At 44.4% G+C, this 20,576-nt stretch overlaps 1 long non-coding RNA gene across 1 annotated transcript; it reads left to right on the top strand.

The window, feature by feature from the left end:
* Positions 1–10,492: 10,492 nt before the first annotated feature.
* Positions 10,493–19,344, top strand: LOC130706897 (uncharacterized). Its single transcript, XR_009006937.1, has 4 exons — positions 10,493–10,557; positions 12,201–12,315; positions 13,963–13,998; positions 19,275–19,344. It is a non-coding gene; the product is annotated as an uncharacterized LOC130706897 (long non-coding RNA).
* The last annotated feature ends 1,232 nt before the right edge of the window (positions 19,345–20,576 follow it).

Below are 20,576 nucleotides of genomic sequence, written 5' to 3'. Positions count from 1 at the left end.
TCTGCCATTTTACACACACTTGACTCACTTACAGAGACATATCACTATATAGGTTTTAAGATTCTTCCTACTCAGATATATTCTTGGTCGGTGAATAGGGGGTGTTGAGTCCAGTTCACTGAGCAAGGAGTAAGTGTTTTCTATTACATATTGGGTTTATGGAACGGTATCTGTGCTAATTTCAAACCCTTGTTTTATGCATCACGACACCTCTCCTTTCCCGTTAAACAGCCATTGTGTGTTTTCTTTTTTTTTTTTTTTTTTTTTTTTTTTTAAAGGATTTTCTTATTTATTTATTTATTTATTTATTTATTTTTGGCTGTGTTGGGTCTTCGGTTCGTGCGAGGGCTTTCTCCAGTTGCGGCAAGCGGGGGCCACTCTTCATCGCGGTGCGGGGACCGCTCTTCATCGCGGTGCGCGGGCCTTTCTCTATCGCGGCCCCTCCCGTCGCGGGGCACAGGCTCCAGACGTGCAGGCTCAGCAATTGTGGCTCACGGGCCCAGCTGCTCCGTGGCATGTGGGATCTTCCCAGACCAGGGCTCGAACCCGTGTCCCCTGCATTAGCAGGCAGATTCTCAACCACTGCGCCACCAGGGAAGCCCCATTGTGTGTTTTCTAAACGTGTGACTCTGTTCTGTATTTTAATTCAGTTAAAGTGTAGCGGTTTTTACATTCCCTCTATAAGTGATATCTTAGGATCAGTGTCTTTTTCTGTGTGACTTATTTCACTTAGAATCGTCGTACCTAAATCCACTCATCATGCTGCTACTAGCCTTATGACGTTGATTTCATGGCTGAGTGATATTCCATTGTACATAAGGACCACAACTTCTTTATCCATTTTTCTCTTTCCTGGGATATTTAATGTGTAACGAAGTGGAGGTTCTTGTCATCAGAGCAGCCCTAAACTTTGGGGTGCCTGTGTCTTGCTGATTTTTAGTTTTCCCAATTTATACGCCCATGAGTGGAAGTGCCCTATGCTCTGTAAGCTGAGTTTTTTAGATGTTTCAGGACACACCGTACACTTCTCCAGAGTGGCTGTTGCCAATTTTCATCCCGCCCATCAGCGTAGCAAGGCTCTCGTTTCTCCTTGGCCTGTCTTGCATTTCTGGTTTTGACACTTTATTCAGCATGGCCCTTTTGACCGATGGGAAGCGAAACTTCTTTGTAGGGCTGATTTGCCTTTCCAGGTTGCTTGGTTGGCCAAAAAGGGCGTATGCATTTTTTCCTGAATATATTCAGGAAAAAACGTGTACGCCCTTTCTGGCCAAGGGCATCATTGTGGAGGTTTTGCCGCTTTTCTTGTGCTTTGAAGGCGTTTCGAATCTACTTCCTGAAATCTTTTTCCTGCAATTCTGCCTTGCTTTCACATCCTCTTCGTTGCCTTCCCTCAATATATTTGTGGACGAGAGTTATCATTTATAACTCTGCAGGTTTGTGAATTGCAGTGCCCCTGAGCTCCATTTTTCAACTCGCTTTCTTGGGAGCTTTCCGCAAAAGCTCAGGATTGCTTCAGGTCCTATTCTGGTTCTGGGCGGCAGGCTGAGCCTGTGGTTAATTTTTCTTCCTGATGGGAAAATAGAGTGGCCTGTTCCTGTCCCAACACCTAGAGCTAGTCTCTCATTGGTTCCCCCTCTTCCCGTTCATCCTCTGGACAAATTGCCACCTGTACGGAACAGGAGGTTAAAGGTGCTGATTCTCCAAGGAGGCAGGTTGCTAGTAAAGAGGCTGGAATGGCGAACCCGAGCACAAGGAGATGAGAAATGAGGTGCGTTTTAGAAACCTTTCCCGATCACACGGTGTACCATCTTCTGGGTTTCTCATGCATGTTTTCGATGTAGGAAGATGCCCTTGAACCTGGAGATTTGGGAAACATGGGATGGGTACCACGCAGTATTCCTTTAAAGGGTTTGCGTTTGCTCCCCCAATCTCACCAAACCTCTCAGCCCCTGAGTGTCCACCCTTATGTCTCAATCAGCTATGGGTCTAGATATGGTCAATCAAGGTGGCATCACAGCCCGTGAACGAATTTGGTAAGAATTTCGCTCTCTTTCACTGTTTTTGTTTCACGGGTTTTTAAAAGTGATTGATTTTTATAATGGGGTTTAGCTGCCTTTCACTGCTGTGTTTATGCCGCTTTACACCCACTTGACTCACTTACAGAGAGATATCAATACATAGGTTTTAAGATTCTTACTAGTCAGTTATATTCTTGGGCGGTGAATAGGGGGTGTTGAGTCCAGTTCACTGAGCAAGGAGTAGGTCTTGTTTATTACATATTGGGTTTATGGAACGGTATCTGAGCTAATTTCCAACCCTTGTTTTATGCATCACCCCACCTCTCCTTTCCCGTTAAGCAGCCATAGTGTGTTTTCTAAACGTGTGACTCTGTTCTGTTTTGTAATTCAGTTCAAGTGTAGCGGTTTTTACATTCCCTCTATAAGTGATATCTTATGATCAGTGTCTTTTTCTGTGTGACTTATTTCACTTAGAATCGTCATACCTAAATCCACTCATCATGCTGCTACTAGCCTTATGACGTTGATTTCATGGCTGCGTGATATTCCATTGTATATAAGGACGAGAACTTCTTTATCCATTTTTCTCTTTCCTGGAATGTTTAAGGTGTAACGAAGTGGAGGTTCTTGTCAACAGAGCAGCCCTAAACTTTGGGATGCCTGTGTCTTGCTGATTTTTAGTTTTCCCAATTTATACGCCCATGAGTGGAAGTGTCCTATGCTCTCTAAACTGAGTTTTTTAGATGTTTCAGGACACACGGTACACTTCTCCAGAGTGGCTGTGGGCAATTTACATCCCGCCCATCAGCGTAGCAAGGCTCCCGTTTCTCCTTGGCCTGTCCTGCATTTCTGGTTTTGACACTTTATTCAGCATGGCCCTTTTGACCGATGGGAAGCGAGACTTCTTTGTAGCGCTGATTTGCCTTTCCAGGTTGCTTGGTTGGCCAAAAAGGGCGTATGCGTTTTTTCCTGAATATATTCAGGAAAATACGCATACGCCCTTTTTGGCCAAGGGCATCATTGTGGAGGTTTTGCCTCTTTTCCTGTGCTTTGAAGGCGATTCGAATCTACCTCCTGAAATCTGTTTCCTGCAATTCTGCCTTGCTTTCAAATCCTCTTCGTTGCCTTCCCTCAATATATTTGTGGACGAGAGTTATCATTTATAACTCTGCAGGTTTGTGAATTGCAGTGCCCCTGAGCTCCATTTTTCAACTCGCTTTCTTGGGAGCTGGCCGCAAAAGCGCAGGATTGTTCAAGCCCTATTCTGGTTCCGGGCGGCAGGCTGAGCCTGTGGTTAACTCTTCTTCCTGATGGGAAAATAGAGTGAGCTGTGCATGTCCCAAAACCTAGAGCTAGTCTGTCATTGGTTCCCCCTCTTCTCGTTCATCCTCAGGACAAATTGCAACCTGTACGGAACAGGAGGTTAAAGGTGCTGATTCTCCAAGGAGGGAGATTGCTAGTAAAGCGGCTGGAATGGCGAACCCGAGAACAAGGAGATGAGAAATGAGCTGCGTTCTGGAAACCTTTCCCGATTACACGGTGTACCATATTCTGGGTTTCTCATGCATGTTTTCGATGTAGGAAGATGCCCTTGAACCTGGAGATTTGGGACCCATGGGATGGGTAACACGCAGTAGTACTTTAAAGGGTCTGCGTTTCCCCGCCAACCTCACCAAACCTCTCAGCCCCTGAGTGTCCACCCTTATGTCTCAATCAGCTGTGGGTCTAGATATGGTCAATCCAGGTGGCATCACAGCCCCTGAACGAATTTGGTAACAATTTCTCTCTCTTTCACTGTATTTGTTTCACGGGATTTTAAAAGTGACTGATTTTTATAATGGGGTTTAGCTGCTTTCCACTGCTGTGTTTATGGCGCTTTACACCCACTTGACTCACTTACAGAGAGATATCAATACATAGGTTTTAAGATTCTTACTAGTCAGATATATTCTTGGTCGGTGAATAGGGGGTGTTGAGTCCAGTTCACTGAGCAAGGAGTAGGTCTTGTCTATTACATATTGGCTTTATGGAATGGTATCTGTGCTAATTTCAAACCCTTGTTTTATGCATCACCCCACCTCTCCTTTCCCGTTAAGCAGCCATAGTGTGTTTTCTAAACGTGTGACTCTGTTCTGTTTTGTAATTCAGTTCAAGTGTAGCGGTTTTTACATTCCCTCTATAAGTGATATCTTATGATCAGTGTCTTTTTCTGTGTGACTTATTTCACTTAGAATCGTCGTACGTAAATCCACTCATCATGCTGCTACTAGCCTTACGACGTTGATTTCATGGCTGAGTGATATTCCATTGTATATAAGGACCACAACTTCTTTATCCATTTTTCTCTTTCCTGGGATATTTAAGGTGTAATGAAGTGGAGATTCTTGTCAACAGAGCAGCCCTAAACTTTGGGATGCCTGTGTCTTGCTGATTTTTAGTTTTCCCAATTTATACGCCCATGAGTGGAAGTGTCCTATGCTCTCTAAACTGAGTTTTTTAGATGTTTCAGGACACACCGTACACTTCCCCAGAGTGGCTGTGGGCAAATTACATCCCGCCCATCAGCGTAGCAAGGCTCCCGTTTCTCCTTGGCCTGTCCTGCATTTCTGGTTTTGACACTTTATTCAGCATGGCCCTTTTGACCGATGGGAAGCGAGACTTCTTTGTAGCGCTGATTTGCCTTTCCAGGTTGCTTGGTTGGCCAAAAAGGGCGTATGCGTTTTTTCCTGAATATATTCAGGAAAAAACGCATACGCCCTTTTTGGCCAAGGGCATCATTGTGGAGGTTTTGCCTCTTTTCCTGTGCTTTGAAGGCGATTCGAATCTACCTCCTGAAATCTGTTTCCTGCAATTCTGCCTTGCTTTCAAATCCTCTTCGTTGCCTTCCCTCAATATATTTGTGGACGAGAGTTATCATTTATAACTCTGCAGGTTTGTGAATTGCAGTGCCCCTGAGCTCCATTTTTCAACTCACTTTCTTGGGAGCTGGCCTCAAAAGCGCAGGATTGCTTCAGGCCCTATTCTGGTTCCAGGCGGCAGGCTGAGACTGTGGTTAATTCTTCTTCCTGATGGGAAAATAGAGTGGCCTGTGACTGTCCCAACACCTAGAGCTAGTCTTTCATTGGTTCCCCCTCTTCCCATTCATCCTCAGGACAAATTGCAACCTGTACGAGACAGGAAGTTAAAGGTGCTGATTCTCCAGTAGGGAGATTGTTACTAAAGCGCCTGGAATGGCGAACCCGAGCACCAGGAGATGAGAAATGAGGTGCGTTTCAGAAGCCTTTCCCAATCACACTGTATACCATCCACTGGGTTTCCCATGCATTTTTTCGCTGTAGGAAGATTCCCTTGAACCTGGAGATTTTAGGACCCATAGAATGAGTACAACACAGTATTACTTTAAAGGGTCTGCGTTTGCTCACCCAACCTCACCAAACCTCTCAGCCCCTGAGTGTCCACCCTTATGTCTCAATCAGCTGTGGGTCTAGATATGGTCAATCCAGGTGGCATCACAGCCCCTGAACGAATTTGGTAAGAATTTCTCTCTCTTTTACTGCCTTTGTTTCACGGGTTTTTAAAAGTGATTGATTTTTATAATGGGGTTTAGCTGCTTTTCACTGCTGTGTTTCTGCCTCTTTACACCCACTTGACTCACTTACAGAGAGATATCAATATAAAGGTTTTAAGTTTCTTCCTATTCAGATATATTCTTGGGCGGTGAATAGGGGGTGTTGAGTCCAGTTCACTGAGCAAGGAGTAGGTCTTGTCTATTACATATTGGGTTTATGGAACGGTATCTGAGCTAATTTGAAACCCTTGTTTTATGAATCACGCACCTCACCTTTTCCGTTAAGCAGCCATAGTGTGTTTTCTAAACGTGTGTCTCTGTTCTGTTTTGTAATTCAGTTCAAGTGTAGCGGTTTTTGCATTCCCTCTATAAGTGATATCTTATGGTAAGTGTCTTTTTCTGTGTGACTTATTTCACTTATAATTGTCGTACCTAATTCCACTCATCATGCTGCTACTAGCCTTATGAGGTTGATTTCATGGCTGAGTGATATTCCATTGTACATAAGGACCACAACTTCTTTATCCATTTTTCTCTTTCCTGGGATATTTAAGGTGTAACGAAGGGGAGGTTCTTGTCAACAGAGCAGCCCTAAACTTTGGGGTTCCTGTGTCTTCCTGATTTTTAGTTTTCCCAATTTATACGCTCATGAATGGAAGGGACCTATGCTCTCTAAGCTGAGTTTTTTAGATGTTTCAGAACACAGCGTACACTTCTCCAGAGTGGCTGTTGGCAATTTACATCCCGCCCATCAGCGTAGCAAGGCTCCCGTTTCTCCATGGCCTGTCCTGCATTTGTGCTTTTTTCACTTTATTCAGCATGGCCCTTTTGACTGATGGAAAGCGAGACTTCTTTGTAGCGCTGATCTGCCTATCCAGGTTGCTTGGCTGGCCATAAAGGGCGTATGGGTTTTTTCCTGAATATATTCAGGAAAAAACGCATACGCCCTTTTTGGCCAAGGGCATCATTGTCGAGGTTTTGCCTCTTTTCCTGTGCTTTGAAGGCGATTCGAATCTACCTCCTGAAATCTGTTTCCTGCAATTCTGCCTTGCTTTCAAATCCTCTTCGTTGCCTTCCCTCAATATATTTGTGGACGAGAGTTATCATTTATAACTCTGCAGGTTTGTGAATTGCAGTGCCCCTGAGCTCCATTTTTCAACTCGCTTTCTTGGGAGCTGGCCGCAAAAGCGCAGGATTGTTCAAGCCCTATTCTGGTTCCGGGCGGCAGGCTGAGCCTGTGGTTAACTCTTCTTCCTGATGGGAAAATAGAGTGAGCTGTGCATGTCCCAAAACCTAGAGCTAGTCTGTCATTGGTTCCCCCTCTTCTCGTTCATCCTCAGGACAAATTGCAACCTGTACGGAACAGGAGGTTAAAGGTGCTGATTCTCCAAGGAGGGAGATTGCTAGTAAAGCGGCTGGAATGGCGAACCCGAGAACAAGGAGATGAGAAATGAGCTGCGTTCTGGAAACCTTTCCCGATTACACGGTGTACCATATTCTGGGTTTCTCATGCATGTTTTCGATGTAGGAAGATGCCCTTGAACCTGGAGATTTGGGACCCATGGGATGGGTAACACGCAGTAGTACTTTAAAGGGTCTGCGTTTCCCCGCCAACCTCACCAAACCTCTCAGCCCCTGAGTGTCCACCCTTATGTCTCAATCAGCTGTGGGTCTAGATATGGTCAATCCAGGTGGCATCACAGCCCCTGAACGAATTTGGTAACAATTTCTCTCTCTTTCACTGTATTTGTTTCACGGGATTTTAAAAGTGACTGATTTTTATAATGGGGTTTAGCTGCTTTCCACTGCTGTGTTTATGGCGCTTTACACCCACTTGACTCACTTACAGAGAGATATCAATACATAGGTTTTAAGATTCTTACTAGTCAGATATATTCTTGGTCGGTGAATAGGGGGTGTTGAGTCCAGTTCACTGAGCAAGGAGTAGGTCTTGTCTATTACATATTGGCTTTATGGAATGGTATCTGTGCTAATTTCAAACCCTTGTTTTATGCATCACCCCACCTCTCCTTTCCCGTTAAGCAGCCATAGTGTGTTTTCTAAACGTGTGACTCTGTTCTGTTTTGTAATTCAGTTCAAGTGTAGCGGTTTTTACATTCCCTCTATAAGTGATATCTTATGATCAGTGTCTTTTTCTGTGTGACTTATTTCACTTAGAATCGTCGTACGTAAATCCACTCATCATGCTGCTACTAGCCTTACGACGTTGATTTCATGGCTGAGTGATATTCCATTGTATATAAGGACCACAACTTCTTTATCCATTTTTCTCTTTCCTGGGATATTTAAGGTGTAATGAAGTGGAGATTCTTGTCAACAGAGCAGCCCTAAACTTTGGGATGCCTGTGTCTTGCTGATTTTTAGTTTTCCCAATTTATACGCCCATGAGTGGAAGTGTCCTATGCTCTCTAAACTGAGTTTTTTAGATGTTTCAGGACACACCGTACACTTCCCCAGAGTGGCTGTGGGCAAATTACATCCCGCCCATCAGCGTAGCAAGGCTCCCGTTTCTCCTTGGCCTGTCCTGCATTTCTGGTTTTGACACTTTATTCAGCATGGCCCTTTTGACCGATGGGAAGCGAGACTTCTTTGTAGCGCTGATTTGCCTTTCCAGGTTGCTTGGTTGGCCAAAAAGGGCGTATGCGTTTTTTCCTGAATATATTCAGGAAAAAACGCATACGCCCTTTTTGGCCAAGGGCATCATTGTGGAGGTTTTGCCTCTTTTCCTGTGCTTTGAAGGCGATTCGAATCTACCTCCTGAAATCTGTTTCCTGCAATTCTGCCTTGCTTTCAAATCCTCTTCGTTGCCTTCCCTCAATATATTTGTGGACGAGAGTTATCATTTATAACTCTGCAGGTTTGTGAATTGCAGTGCCCCTGAGCTCCATTTTTCAACTCACTTTCTTGGGAGCTGGCCTCAAAAGCGCAGGATTGCTTCAGGCCCTATTCTGGTTCCAGGCGGCAGGCTGAGACTGTGGTTAATTCTTCTTCCTGATGGGAAAATAGAGTGGCCTGTGACTGTCCCAACACCTAGAGCTAGTCTTTCATTGGTTCCCCCTCTTCCCATTCATCCTCAGGACAAATTGCAACCTGTACGAGACAGGAAGTTAAAGGTGCTGATTCTCCAGTAGGGAGATTGTTACTAAAGCGCCTGGAATGGCGAACCCGAGCACCAGGAGATGAGAAATGAGGTGCGTTTCAGAAGCCTTTCCCAATCACACTGTATACCATCCACTGGGTTTCCCATGCATTTTTTCGCTGTAGGAAGATTCCCTTGAACCTGGAGATTTTAGGACCCATAGAATGAGTACAACACAGTATTACTTTAAAGGGTCTGCGTTTGCTCACCCAACCTCACCAAACCTCTCAGCCCCTGAGTGTCCACCCTTATGTCTCAATCAGCTGTGGGTCTAGATATGGTCAATCCAGGTGGCATCACAGCCCCTGAACGAATTTGGTAAGAATTTCTCTCTCTTTTACTGCCTTTGTTTCACGGGTTTTTAAAAGTGATTGATTTTTATAATGGGGTTTAGCTGCTTTTCACTGCTGTGTTTCTGCCTCTTTACACCCACTTGACTCACTTACAGAGAGATATCAATATAAAGGTTTTAAGTTTCTTCCTATTCAGATATATTCTTGGGCGGTGAATAGGGGGTGTTGAGTCCAGTTCACTGAGCAAGGAGTAGGTCTTGTCTATTACATATTGGGTTTATGGAACGGTATCTGAGCTAATTTGAAACCCTTGTTTTATGAATCACGCACCTCACCTTTTCCGTTAAGCAGCCATAGTGTGTTTTCTAAACGTGTGCCTCTGTTCTGTTTTGTAATTCAGTTCAAGTGTAGCGGTTTTTGCATTCCCTCTATAAGTGATATCTTATGGTAAGTGTCTTTTTCTGTGTGACTTATTTCACTTATAATTGTCGTACCTAATTCCACTCATCATGCTGCTACTAGCCTTATGAGGTTGATTTCATGGCTGAGTGATATTCCATTGTACATAAGGACCACAACTTCTTTATCCATTTTTCTCTTTCCTGGGATATTTAAGGTGTAACGAAGGGGAGGTTCTTGTCAACAGAGCAGCCCTAAACTTTGGGGTTCCTGTGTCTTCCTGATTTTTAGTTTTCCCAATTTATACGCTCATGAATGGAAGGGACCTATGCTCTCTAAGCTGAGTTTTTTAGATGTTTCAGAACACAGCGTACACTTCTCCAGAGTGGCTGTTGGCAATTTACATCCCGCCCATCAACGTAGCAAGGCTCCCGTTTCTCCATGGCCTGTCCTGCATTTGTGCTTTTTTCACTTTATTCAGCATGGCCCTTTTGACTGATGGAAAGCGAGACTTCTTTGTAGCGCTGATCTGCCTATCCAGGTTGTTTGGCTGGCCATAAAGGGCGTATGGGTTTTTTCCTGAATATATTCAGGAAAAAACGCATACGCCCTTTTTGGCCAAGGGCATCATTGTCGAGGTTTTGCCGCTTTTCCTGTGCTTTGAAGGCGATTCGAATCTACCTCCTGAAATCTGTTTCCTGCAATTCTGCCTTGCTTTCAAAATCTCTTCGTTGCCTTCTCTCAATATATTTGTGGACGAGAGTTATCATTTATAACTATGCAGGTTTGTGAATTGCAGTGCCCCTGAGCTCCATTTGTCAAATCGCTTTCTTGGGAGCTGGCCGCAAAAGCGCAGGATTGCTTCAGGCCCTATTCTGGTTCCGGGCGGCAGGCTGAGCCTGTGGTTAATTCTTCTTCCTGATGGGAAAATAGAGTGACCTGTGCCTGTCCCAACACCTAGAGCTAGTCTCTCATTGGTTCCCCCTCTTCCCGTTCATCCTCAGGACAAATTGCAACCTGTACGGAACAGGAGGTTAAAGGTGCTGATTCTCCAAGGAGGGAGATTGCTAGTAAAGCGGCTGGAATGGCCAACCCGAGCACAAGGAGATGAGAAATGAGGTGCGTTTTACAAACCTTTCCCGATCACACGGTGTACCATCTTCTGGGTTTCTCATGCATGTTTTCGATGTAGGAAGATGCCCTTGAACCTGAGATTTGGGACCCCTGGGATGGGTACCACGCAGTAGTACTTTAAAGGGTCTGCATTTTCTCCCCCAACCTCAACAAACCTCTCAGCCCTTGAGTGTCCACCCTTATGTCTCAATCAGCTGTGGGTCTAGATATGGTCTATCCAGGTGGCATCACAGCCCCTGAACGAATTTGGTAAGAATTTCTCTCTCTTTCACTGTCTTTGTTTCACGGGATTTTTAAAGTAATTGATTTTTATAATGGGGTTTAGCTGCTTTTCACTGCTGTGTTTCTTCCATTTTACACCCACTTGACTCACTTACAGAGACATATCACTATATAGGTTTTAAGATTCTTCCTAGTCAGATATATTCTTGGGCGGTGAATAGGTGGTGTTGGGTCCAGTTCACTGAGCAAGGAGTAAGTCTTTTCTATTACATATTGGGTTTATGGAACGGTATCTGTGCTAATTTCAAACCCTTGTTTTATGCATCACCACACCTCTCCTTTACCGTTAAACAGCCATTGTGTGTTTTCTAAACGTGTGACTCTGTTCTGTATTGTAATTCAGTTAAAGTGTAGCGGTTTTTACATTCCCTCTATAAGTGATATCTTAGGATCAGTGTCTTTTTCTGTGTGACTTATTTCACTTAGAATCGTCGTACCTAAATCCACTCATCATGCTGCTACTAGCCTTATGACGTTGATTTCATGGCTGAGTGATATTCCATTGTACATAAGGACCACAACTTCTTTATCCATTTTTCTCTTTCCTTGGATATTTAAGGTGTAACGAAGTGGAGGTTCTTGTCAACAGAGCAGCCCTAAACTTTGGGGTGCCTGTGTCTTGCTGATTTTTAGTTTTCCCAATTTATACGCCCATGAGTGGAAGTGTCCTATGCTCTCTAAGCTGAGTTTTTTAGATGTTTCAGGACACACCGTACACTTCTCCAGAGTGGCTGTTGCCAATTTTCATCCCGCCCATCAGCGTAGCAAGGCTCCCGTTTCTCCTTGGCCTGTCTTGCATTTCTGGTTTTGACACTTTATTCAGCATGGCCCTTTTGACCGATGGGAAGCGAGACTTCTTTGTAGGGCTGATTTGCCTTTCCAGGTTGCTTGGTTGGCCAAAAAGGGCGTATGCGTTTTTTCCTGAATATATTCAGGAAAAAACGCATACGCCCTTTTTGGCCAAGGGCATCATTGTCGAGGTTTTGCCGCTTTTCTTGTGCTTTGAATGTGATTCGAATCTACCTCCTGAAATCTGTTTCCTACAATTCTGCCTTGCTTTCAAAACCTCTTCGTTGCCTTCTCTCAATATATTTGTGGACGAGAGTTATCATTTATAACTCTGCAGGTTTGTGAATTGCAGTGCCCCTGAGCTCCATTTTTCAACTCGCTTTCTTGGGAGCTGACCGCAAAAACGCAGGATTGCTTCAGGCCCTATTCTGGTTCCGGGTGGTAGTGTGAGCCTGTTGTTAATTCTTCTTCCTGATGGGAAAATAGAGTGACCTTTGCCTGTCCCAACACCTAGAGCTAGTCTCTCATTGGATCCCCCTCTTCCCGTTCATCCTCAGGACAAATTGCAACCTGTACGGAACAGGAGGTTAAAGGTGCTGATTCTCCAAGGAGGGAGATTGCTAGTAAAGCGGCTGGAATGGCGAACCCGAGCACAAGGAGATGAGAAATGAGGTGCGTTTTAGAAACGTTTCCCGATCACACGGTGTACCATCTTCTGGCTTTCTCATGCATGTTTTCGATGTAGGAAGATGCCCTTGAACCTGGAGATTTGGGACCCATGGGATGGGTACCACGCAGTAGTCCTTTAAAGGGTCTGCGTTTGCTCCCCCAACCTCACCAAACCTCTCAGCCCCTGAGTGTCCACCCTTATTTCTCAATCAGCTGTGGGTCTAGATATGGTCAATCCAGGTGGCATCACAGCCCCTGAACGAATTTGGTAAGAATTTCTCTCTCTTTCACTGTCTTTGTTTCACGGGGTTTTTTTTAAAGTAATTGATTTTTATAATGGGGTTTAGCTGCTTTTCACTGCTCTGTTTCTGCCGCTTTACACCCACTTGACTCACTTACAGAGAGATATCAATACATAGGTTTTAAATTTCTTACTAGTCAGATATATTCTTTGGCGGTGAATAGGGGTTGTTGAGTGCAGTTCACTGAGCAAGGAGTAGATCTTGTCTATTACATATTTGGTTTATGGAACGGTATCTGTGCTAATTTGAAACCCATGTTTTATGCATCACCCCACCTCTCCTTTCCCGTTAAGCAGCCATAGTGTGTTTTCTAAACGTGTGACTCTCTTCTCTTTTGTAATTCAGTTCAAGTGTGGTGGTTTATACATTCTCTCTATAAGTGATATCTTAGGAGAAGTGTCTTTTTCTGTGTGACTTATTTCACTTAGAATCGTCGTACCTAAATCCACTCATTATGCTGCTACTAGCCTTATGACGTTCATTTCATGGCTGACTTATATTCCATTGTACATAAGGACCACAACTTCTTTATTCATTTTTCTCTTTCCTGGGATATTTAAGGTGTAACGAAGTGGAGGTTATTGTCAACAGAGCAGCCCTAAACTTTGGGGTGCCTGTGTCTTGCTGATTTTTAGTTTTCCCAATTTATACGCCCATGAGTGGAAGTGCCCTATGCTCTGTAAGCTGAGTTTTTTAGATGTTTCAGGACACACCGTACACTTCTCCAGAGTGGCTGTTGGCAATTTACATCCCGCCCATCAGCGTAGCAAGGCTCCCGTTTCTCCATGGCCTATCCTGCATTTCTGGTTTGGACACTTTATTCAGCATGGCCCTTTTGACCGATGGGAAGCGAGACTTCTTTGTAGCGCTGATTTGCCTTTCCAGGTTGCTTGGTTGGCCAAAAAGGCCGTATGCGTTTTTTCCTGAATATATTCAGGAAAAAACGCATACGCCCTTTTTGGCCAAGGGCATCATTGTCGAGGTTTTGCCGCTTTTCTTGTGCTTTGAAGGTGATTCGAATCTACCTCCTGAAATCTGTTTCCTGCAATTCTGCCTTGCTTTCAAAACCTCTTCGTTGCCTTCTCTCAATATATTTGTGGACGAGAGTTATCATTTATAACTCTGCAGGTTTGTGAATTGCAGTGCCCCTGAGCTCCATTTTTCAACTCGCTTTCTTGGGAGCTGACCGCAAAAACGCAGGATTGCTTCAGGCCCTATTCTGGTTCCGGGTGGTAGTGTGAGCCTGTTGTTAATTCTTCTTCCTGATGGGAAAATAGAGTGGCCTGTTCCTGTCCCAACACCTAGAGCTAGTCTCTCATTGGTTCCCCCTCTTCCCGTTCATCCTCAGGACAAATTGCCACCTGTACGGAACAGGAGGTTAAAGGTGCTGATTCTCCAAGGAGGCAGGTTGCTAGTAAAGAGGCTGGAATGGCGAACCCGAGCACAAGGAGATGAGAAATGAGGTGCGTTTTAGAAACCTTTCCCGATCACACGGTGTACCATCTTCTGGGTTTCTCATGCATGTTTTCGATGTAGGAAGATGCCCTTGAACCTGGAGATTTGGGAAACATGGGATGGGTACCACGCAGTATTCCTTTAAAGGGTTTGCGTTTGCTCCCCCAATCTCACCAAACCTCTCAGCCCCTGAGTGTCCACCCTTATGTCTCAATCAGCTATGGGTCTAGATATGGTCAATCAAGGTGGCATCACAGCCCGTGAACGAATTTGGTAAGAATTTCGCTCTCTTTCACTGTTTTTGTTTCACGGGTTTTTAAAAGTGATTGATTTTTATAATGGGGTTTAGCTGCTTTTCACTGCTCTGTTTCTGCCGCTTTACACCCACTTGACTCACTTACAGAGAGATATCAATACATAGGTTTTAAATTTCTTACTAGTCAGATATATTCTTTGGCGGTGAATAGGGGTTGTTGAGTGCAGTTCACTGAGCAAGGAGTAGATCTTGTCTATTACATATTTGGTTTATGGAACGGTAGCTGTGCTAATTTGAAACCCATGTTTTATGCATCACCCCACCTCTCCTTTCCCGTTAAGCAGCCATAGTGTGTTTTCTAAACGTGTGACTCTCTTCTCTTTTGTAATTCAGTTCAAGTGTGGTGGTTTATACATTCTCTCTATAAGTGATATCTTAGGAGAAGTGTCTTTTTCTGTGTGACTTATTTCACTTAGAATCGTCGTACCTAAATCCACTCATTATGCTGCTACTAGCCTTATGACGTTCATTTCATGGCTGACTTATATTCCATTGTACATAAGGACCACAACTTCTTTATTCATTTTTCTCTTTCCTGGGATATTTAAGGTGTAACGAAGTGGAGGTTATTGTCAACAGAGCAGCCCTAAACATTGGGGTGCCTGTGTCTTGCTGATTTTTAGTTTTCCCAATTTATACGCCCATGAGTGGAAGTGCCCTATGCTCTGTAAGCTGAGTTTTTTAGATGTTTCAGGACACACCGTACACTTCTCCAGAGTGGCTGTTGGCAATTTACATCCCGCCCATCAGCGTAGCAAGGCTCCCGTTTCTCCATGGCCTATCCTGCATTTCTGGTTTGGACACTTTATTCAGCATGGCCCTTTTGACCGATGGGAAGCGAGACTTCTTTGTAGCGCTGATTTGCCTTTCCAGGTTGCTTGGTTGGCCAAAAAGGGCGTATGCGTTTTTTCCTGAATATATTCAGGAAAAAACGCATACGCCCTTTTTGGCCAAGGGCATCATTGTCGAGGTTTTGCCGCTTTTCTTGTGCTTTGAAGGTGATTCGAATCTAACTCCTGAAATCTGTTTCCTGCAATTCTGCCTTGCTTTCAAAACCTCTTCGTTGCCTTCTCTCAATATATTTGTGGACGAGAGTTATCATTTATAACTCTGCAGGTTTGTGAATTGCAGTGCCCCTGAGCTCCATTTTTCAACTCGCTTTCTTGGGAGCTGACCGCAAAAACGCAGGATTGCTTCAGGCCCTATTCTGGTTCCGGGTGGTAGTGTGAGCCTGTTGTTAATTCTTCTTCCTGATGGGAAAATAGAGTGGCCTGTTCCTGTCCCAACACCTAGAGCTAGTCTCTCATTGGTTCCCCCTCTTCCCGTTCATCCTCAGGACAAATTGCCACCTGTACGGAACAGGAGGTTAAAGGTGCTGATTCTCCAAGGAGGCAGGTTGCTAGTAAAGAGGCTGGAATGGCGAACCCGAGCACATGGAGATGAGAAATGAGGTGCGTTTTAGAAACCTTTCCCGATCACACGGTGTACCATCTTCTGGGTTTCTCATGCATGTTTTCGATGTAGGAAGATGCCCTTGAACCTGGAGATTTGGGAAACATGGGATGGGTACCACGCAGTATTCCTTTAAAGGGTTTGCGTTTGCTCCCCCAATCTCACCAAACCTCTCAGCCCCTGAGTGTCCACCCTTATGTCTCAATCAGCTATGGGTCTAGATATGGTCAATCAAGGTGGCATCACAGCCCGTGAATGAATTTGGTAAGAATTTCGCTCTCTTTCACTGTTTTTGTTTCACGGGTTTTTAAAAGTGATTGATTTTTATAATGGGGTTTAGCTGCTTTTCACTGCTCTGTTTCTGCCGCTTTACACCCACTTGACTCACTTACAGAGAGATATCAATACATAGGTTTTAAATTTCTTACTAGTCAGATATATTCTTTGGCGGTGAATAGGGGTTGTTGAGTGCAGTTCACTGAGCAAGGAGTAGATCTTGTCTATTACATATTTGGTTTATGGAACGGTATCTGTGCTAATTTGAAACCCATGTTTTATGCATCACCCCACCTCTCCTTTCCCGTTAAGCAGCCATAGTGTGTTTTCTAAACGTGTGACTCTCTTCTCTTTTGTAATTCAGTTCAAGTGTGGTGGTTTATACATTCTCTCTATAAGTGATATCTTAGGAGAAGTGTCTTTTTCTGTGTGACTTATTTCACTTAGAATCGTCGTACCTAAATCCACTCATTATGCTGCTACTAGCCTTATGACGTTCATTTCATGGCTGACTTATATTCCATTGTACATAAGGACCACAACTTCTTTATTCATTTTTCTCTTTCCTGGGATATTTAAGGTGTAACGAAGTGGAGGTTATTGTCAACAGAGCAGCCCTAAACTTTGGGGTGCCTGTGTCTTGCTGATTTTTAGTTTTCCCAATTTATACGCCCATGAGTGGAAGTGCCCTATGCTCTGTAAGCTGAGTTTTTTAGATGTTTCAGATCACACCGTACACTTCTCCAGAGTGGCTGTTGGCATTTTACATCCCGCCCATCAGCGTAGCAAGGCTCCCGTTTCTCCATGGCCTATCCTGCATTTCTGGTTTGGACACTTTATTCAGCATGGCCCTTTTGACCGATGGGAAGCGAGACTTCTTTGTAGCGCTGATTTGCCTTTCCAGGTTGCTTGGTTGGCCAAAAAGGGCGTATGCGTTTTTTCCTGAATATATTCAGGAAAAAACGCATACGCCCTTTTTGGCCAAGGGCATCATTGTCGAGGTTTTGCCGCTTTTCTTGTGCTTTGAAGGTGATTCGAATCTACCTCCTGAAATCTGTTTCCTGCAATTCTGCCTTGCTTTCAAAACCTCTTCGTTGCCTTCTCTCAATATATTTGTGGACGAGAGTTATCATTTACAACTCTGCAGGTTTGTGAATTGCAGTGCCCCTGAGCTCCATTTTTCAACTCGCTTTCTTGGGAGCTGGCCGCAAAAGCGCAGGATTGCTTCAGGCCCTATTCTGGTTCCGGGCGGCAGGCTGAGCCTGTGGTTAATTCTTCTTCCTGATGGGAAAATAGAGTGGCCTGTTCCTGTCCCAACACCTAGAGCTAGTCTCTCATTGGTTCCCCCTCTTCCCGTTCATCCTCAGGACAAATTGCCACCTGTACGGAACAGGAGGTTAAAGGTGCTGATTCTCCAAGGAGGCAGGTTGCTAGTAAAGAGGCTGGAATGGCGAACCCGAGCACAAGGAGATGAGAAATGAGGTGCGTTTTAGAAACCTTTCCCGATCACACGGTGTACCATCTTCTGGGTTTCTCATGCATGTTTTCGATGTAGGAAGATGCCCTTGAACCTGGAGATTTGGGAAACATGGGATGGGTACCACGCAGTATTCCTTTAAAGGGTTTGCGTTTGCTCCCCCAATCTCACCAAACCTCTCAGCCCCTGAGTGTCCACCCTTATGTCTCAATCAGCTATGGGTCTAGATATGGTCAATCAAGGTGGCATCACAGCCCGTGAACGAATTTGGTAAGAATTTCGCTCTCTTTCACTGTTTTTGTTTCACGGGTTTTTAAAAGTGATTGATTTTTATAATGGGGTTTAGCTGCCTTTCACTGCTGTGTTTATGCCGCTTTACACCCACTTGACTCACTTACAGAGAGATATCAATACATAGGTTTTAAGATTCTTACTAGTCAGTTATATTCTTGGGCGGTGAATAGGGGGTGTTGAGTCCAGTTCACTGAGCAAGGAGTAGGTCTTGTTTATTACATATTGGGTTTATGGAACGGTATCTGAGCTAATTTCCAACCCTTGTTTTATGCATCACCCCACCTCTCCTTTCCCGTTAAGCAGCCATAGTGTGTTTTCTAAACGTGTGACTCTGTTCTGTTTTGTAATTCAGTTCAAGTGTAGCGGTTTTTACATTCCCTCTATAAGTGATATCTTATGATCAGTGTCTTTTTCTGTGTGACTTATTTCACTTAGAATCGTCGTACCTAAATCCACTCATCATGCTGCTACTAGCCTTATGACGTTGATTTCATGGCTGCGTGATATTCCATTGTATATAAGGACGAGAACTTCTTTATCCATTTTTCTCTTTCCTGGAATGTTTAAGGTGTAACGAAGTGGAGGTTCTTGTCAACAGAGCAGCCCTAAACTTTGGGATGCCTGTGTCTTGCTGATTTTTAGTTTTCCCAATTTATACGCCCATGAGTGGAAGTGTCCTATGCTCTCTAAACTGAGTTTTTTAGATGTTTCAGGACACACGGTACACTTCTCCAGAGTGGCTGTGGGCAATTTACATCCCGCCCATCAGCGTAGCAAGGCTCCCGTTTCTCCTTGGCCTGTCCTGCATTTCTGGTTTTGACACTTTATTCAGCATGGCCCTTTTGACCGATGGGAAGCGAGACTTCTTTGTAGCGCTGATTTGCCTTTCCAGGTTGCTTGGTTGGCCAAAAAGGGCGTATGCGTTTTTTCCTGAATATATTCAGGAAAATACGCATACGCCCTTTTTGGCCAAGGGCATCATTGTGGAGGTTTTGCCTCTTTTCCTGTGCTTTGAAGGCGATTCGAATCTACCTCCTGAAATCTGTTTCCTGCAATTCTGCCTTGCTTTCAAATCCTCTTCGTTGCCTTCCCTCAATATATTTGTGGACGAGAGTTATCATTTATAACTCTGCAGGTTTGTGAATTGCAGTGCCCCTGAGCTCCATTTTTCAACTCGCTTTCTTGGGAGCTGGCCGCAAAAGCGCAGGATTGTTCAAGCCCTATTCTGGTTCCGGGCGGCAGGCTGAGCCTGTGGTTAACTCTTCTTCCTGATGGGAAAATAGAGTGAGCTGTGCATGTCCCAAAACCTAGAGCTAGTCTGTCATTGGTTCCCCCTCTTCTCGTTCATCCTCAGGACAAATTGCAACCTGTACGGAACAGGAGGTTAAAGGTGCTGATTCTCCAAGGAGGGAGATTGCTAGTAAAGCGGCTGGAATGGCGAACCCGAGAACAAGGAGATGAGAAATGAGCTGCGTTCTGGAAACCTTTCCCGATTACACGGTGTACCATATTCTGGGTTTCTCATGCATGTTTTCGATGTAGGAAGATGCCCTTGAACCTGGAGATTTGGGACCCATGGGATGGGTAACACGCAGTAGTACTTTAAAGGGTCTGCGTTTCCCCGCCAACCTCACCAAACCTCTCAGCCCCTGAGTGTCCACCCTTATGTCTCAATCAGCTGTGGGTCTAGATATGGTCAATCCAGGTGGCATCACAGCCCCTGAACGAATTTGGTAACAATTTCTCTCTCTTTCACTGTATTTGTTTCACGGGATTTTAAAAGTGACTGATTTTTATAATGGGGTTTAGCTGCTTTCCACTGCTGTGTTTATGGCGCTTTACACCCACTTGACTCACTTACAGAGAGATATCAATACATAGGTTTTAAGATTCTTACTAGTCAGATATATTCTTGGTCGGTGAATAGGGGGTGTTGAGTCCAGTTCACTGAGCAAGGAGTAGGTCTTGTCTATTACATATTGGCTTTATGGAATGGTATCTGTGCTAATTTCAAACCCTTGTTTTATGCATCACCCCACCTCTCCTTTCCCGTTAAGCAGCCATAGTGTGTTTTCTAAACGTGTGACTCTGTTCTGTTTTGTAATTCAGTTCAAGTGTAGCGGTTTTTACATTCCCTCTATAAGTGATATCTTATGATCAGTGTCTTTTTCTGTGTGACTTATTTCACTTAGAATCGTCGTACGTAAATCCACTCATCATGCTGCTACTAGCCTTACGACGTTGATTTCATGGCTGAGTGATATTCCATTGTATATAAGGACCACAACTTCTTTATCCATTTTTCTCTTTCCTGGGATATTTAAGGTGTAACGAAGTGGAGATTCTTGTCAACAGAGCAGCCCTAAACTTTGGGATGCCTGTGTCTTGCTGATTTTTAGTTTTCCCAATTTATACGCCCATGAGTGGAAGTGTCCTATGCTCTCTAAACTGAGTTTTTTAGATGTTTCAGGACACACCGTACACTTCCCCAGAGTGGCTGTGGGCAAATTACATCCCGCCCATCAGCGTAGCAAGGCTCCCGTTTCTCCTTGGCCTGTCCTGCATTTCTGGTTTTGACACTTTATTCAGCATGGCCCTTTTGACCGATGGGAAGCGAGACTTCTTTGTAGCGCTGATTTGCCTTTCCAGGTTGCTTGGTTGGCCAAAAAGGGCGTATGCGTTTTTTCCTGAA

The sequence above is a fragment of the Balaenoptera acutorostrata genome, unplaced genomic scaffold, assembly GCF_949987535.1.
Source record: "Balaenoptera acutorostrata unplaced genomic scaffold, mBalAcu1.1 scaffold_215, whole genome shotgun sequence".
NCBI classification, from domain to species: Eukaryota; Metazoa; Chordata; class Mammalia; order Artiodactyla; family Balaenopteridae; genus Balaenoptera; species Balaenoptera acutorostrata.
The sequence above is the reverse complement of the archived record's forward strand: the minus strand, read 5'-3'. Positions and strand labels throughout refer to the sequence as shown.